Source organism: Pogona vitticeps, chromosome 4 (genome assembly GCF_051106095.1).
Source record: "Pogona vitticeps strain Pit_001003342236 chromosome 4, PviZW2.1, whole genome shotgun sequence".
Classification (NCBI taxonomy): domain Eukaryota; kingdom Metazoa; phylum Chordata; class Lepidosauria; order Squamata; family Agamidae; genus Pogona; species Pogona vitticeps.
Genome location: NC_135786.1, coordinates 193,300,836 through 193,304,709, shown reverse-complemented (window position 1 = coordinate 193,304,709; position 3,874 = coordinate 193,300,836). Strand labels below are relative to the sequence as shown.

At 40.6% G+C, this 3,874-nt stretch overlaps 1 long non-coding RNA gene across 1 annotated transcript; it reads left to right on the top strand.

Annotated features, from left to right (window-relative positions):
* The first annotated feature begins 2,278 nt into the window (after positions 1 to 2,278).
* Positions 2,279 to 2,726, top strand: LOC140706394 (uncharacterized). Its single transcript, XR_013545384.1, has 2 exons — positions 2,279 to 2,434; positions 2,522 to 2,726. It is a non-coding gene; the product is annotated as an uncharacterized LOC140706394 (long non-coding RNA).
* The last annotated feature ends 1,148 nt before the right edge of the window (positions 2,727 to 3,874 follow it).

Genomic DNA, 3,874 nt, shown 5'->3' with positions numbered 1-3,874 from the left:
GATTTTTCTGAATGATTCTTCCTCCCGTATCACTGAAGCTGTCGCTATTTTTCTGCTTGAGATTCTTAAATTAACTTCCAAATTATAACCCGTTGTGTTTATTGTTAGTAATCCCAGCTGTATTTATGCCAATAAAGGTTTGGAGAAAGAAAGAAAGAAAGAAAGAATAAATAAATAAATAAATAAATAAATAAATAAATAAATAAATAAATAAATAAATAAATAAATAAATAAATAAATAAATAAATAAATAAATAAATAAATAGAGTCAGACACGACTGAACTAAATGTCAAGGGGAACATTTACCTTTACCTAGATTAATACAGTACTCAATACACAATTGATCAGATTTGACAAAAATGACTCCTTCTTCTATAGGTCATTAAATGTGACACTTCTTACTCAAAAAAGTAATGGGCAGTGAGCCATGTTATTATTTCTAACAGGTTATTTCCAAGCTCTAACCTTACTGGTTGTCTCAACAGTGAAGCTGTGCACATGGAAATTTGTCAAACTGTACACCAAACTGTGCCTCTCATATATTACACAGTAGAGAAGTATGTTTGCTGCCGAGTGTTATGATTATTCTTGGTGAGCCAAGAATAGACCAATAGAGTTTGACTTTTGTTATGACTGTTAAGTACTGGTTGTGCGGACAGTTAGGGAGCAGATAAACTGAGGGTAGAAAAGATACTGCCAATGCCCTTGGTTTCATATAAACTGTTAATTGTAAGGGCAGAGTGGTTCATTCCAAGTGATAAAGAAAGTTACAGAAAAATCTCAGGAAAGCACAAGGTTGAACATATAAGGCAGTACTAAAATTGGCTTTGAAATGTATACTATAGAATCTACTTACTGTAGTGCTCCTTTGCTTTCTTCCATTGCTGGGGCAGGGAGAACCAGAGCCCATGAGGTCTTTGTGTTTGCTAACCATTCACTCTTCTCTATTATGAATTTCTTTTAGGTCAAACCTGTGCCATTCATTCTGAAATTGCTCTGTGTGAAACAAGACAAACATTGGTGCTGTATATCAAGGTACAGTAGTTTCTGCTTTCTAATGGAACATCCTGCAGGTTCTTTAGCTGTGCCTTTCATAAGAGGTCTTGGTCTATTATTTTTATCAGTGTGTCTGCTAGAAAATAAAAGGAACAAATGCCAAGTGCCCATGGATCAGCTTAGCAATCAACTCTGATTTGAATTACCTTTAGCCATTTAAAGGAGAAAAAAAAAACAAAATATATTATTTTCCCACTTTTCAGGTTCATGAAATGCATCAGAACAATACAAGGTCAAAGACAATTGCCTATCTGAAGTCATTTTATGCCTGATAATTATCCTCCACTCAGATATATTAATGAAGGGGGAGGTTGGGGGACAGAGTAAAATAAACATAGGACTGCATGTCAAGTTCCCCCCTTTCTTATTGAATATGTAGTTCAGTTTACCCAATGTTCTGGCATCACAATATGAGTGTTTCTCTGCCCGTGATTCTAGCAGCCAACTATGTGGAGCAGGAGCAGGGAAACATAACATGAGAACATCCAGAATTGTATGTTCTGTCATATACAGTGTAAGAGGAGGAAGAGAATTTGAGAATGGCTGCTGCCATTTTTACTGATATTATCCAACATCCTGAAAATTGGGTGATTGTGCTTTGTCATTGCATACATATGTTGAAAGTAACACATGATGCCTTCCATCCCCCTTTTCTCACTCTCCAGGCTATTTATTCGTTTAAATATTTTTACTCCACCTTTCTCCTTAAAAGGACCCAAGGTGGCTAGGTCCACACCACTGCCATAACGTATGCCACATTTAGACTGAACAGTGCAGGCAGTTGGCTCTAATTTCAACGATACAGTTCAGCACTCCTTCAAAGTGCAGATCAAAACCCAAGATGGATCCAGACCACCTTTGAAACTGGCGTTACCGGTCTCGACTGGAGAAGAGCTTGGTAATTTGTGGTGCTCCAGATATTGTGGAATTGTCACACCCATCATCTTTGTGTGGTGGCTGAGATTCATGGAAGCTGCAATCCAGAAGCTTCTGGAGGGCCAGAAGGTTGATTTTAACCCATCTCTGAATTTGTGCTTCTTGCTGTCTTCATTTGTATCATATCACAAGCTTCAGAACTGAGGATAGGTACATCAGTAAAATCTGATGAATTGTAATAATATATGCTTCTTTATTCTGCCATTACTAAATTTGACTAAGTTTTTGTCAAAATAATGTAATATGTTTTTCCTGACAGATTCCTTTCTTTTCCTTTTTTTAAAGGCTATATTTGTGATTTGCCTGAAGGCCTGGAGTCTTGAATTTGACAAAGAGTGTTAACTGACTGGAATATTTAGCTGATGTGTCTCTAGATTATTGCTTCTTGATACAGACTGCCCTGAGATATTCTATAAAGAAAAATGATGATCACAGAAATGGGTAGGATGTGCCTTCTTCACTGTTTTAGCTAAGGATCATGTTATCTATGTCTGTGACACGCTATAATAAGAACTGCTGTTTCCTCAGAAAGACTGCAAGAGAATGTGAAAGATGCAAAGAGGGACACAATCAGAAGGTTGTGTTTTTGCAGCTGTACACGATAGTGTTCTTGTGGTACTTGCTTCTTGGACTTGACACAGGGCAATGGATCTGTCTGCTGAAGCCTCTACCTATGATCAACGTACGTATGAATAAGCTCCCATATAAAAAAACACCTTAAGCATCCAATGAACTCCTTTGATAGCAAATTTTATTTATTTATTTATTTATTTAATTTATACCCCACCCATCTAGACTAAAATCTACTCTGGGCAACTAACAACATTCTAAGAATAATAAAATAAAACAAAACAACAACAATACAATTGAAGATGGCAAAATAAATTCAGTATTGAATCCAGGTAACCCACTGTACCCCTAGAACAGTGGTTCTTAACCTTTGTTTCTCGGATGCTTTTGAACTGCAACTCCCAGAAACCCCAGCCAGCACAGCTGGTGGTGAAGGCTTTTTGGAGTTGCAGTCCAAAAACACCTGGGTAACCACTGCTCTAAACCAGGGTTCCCCAACCCCCGGTCCGCGGCCCTGTGCCGGTCCCTGAGCAGACATCAGCTGGGCCGCGGGGACACAGCTTTACAAAAAGGGAGGGGCGGAGTGGGCTTGCCTGGGCTTGCAAATCACCTCTGAGAAAGCCTCAAAGCCAGGGAATATCTATTGGAGGGAGCGGGCGGGGCTTGGGCAGAGGGAGGAGGGAGGAGGGAGGCCAGCTCAATGGCCCCAGGAGGAACCATTACAAAAAAGAGGGGGTTTTTTTGGCTTGCCTTGGGCTGGAAAATCTGTTGCTGCTGCTGCTAAAGCCTCAAAGCCACGGAAGATCTACTGGAGGGAGTGGGCGGGGCTTGGGCAGAGGGAGGAGGGAGGCCAGCTCAATGGCCCCAGGAGCAACCATTACTGCACAAGAAAGGGGTTTTTTGGCTTGCCTGGGCTGAAAAATTGGTTGCTGTTGCTGCTGCCTTCAGAGGTAAGAAAGCCTCAAAGTCACTGAACTTCTATGGAGGGAGCGGGTGGGGCTTGGGCAGAGGGAGGAGGGAGGCCAGCTCAATGGCCCCAGGAGCAACCATTACAAAAAAGAGGGTTTTTTTTTTTAGCTTGCCTTAGGCTGGAAAATCCTCTGCTGCTGGTCCCCTTTCTGCCTTTTACCAGAACAATGTAGCATAAGCTAATGTGTACTTTGAAGGCAGTGTATGAGTGTGCATTTTGTTGGGATAGAACACATGTTGATACAAGCAATTTGAATTATATGGATGGTAGGCAGATAGTCCAAGTGTGTATCCCTGGCCCCACTTCTCTCTTCTTCCAGATCTGCATGCAGATTGGCACCA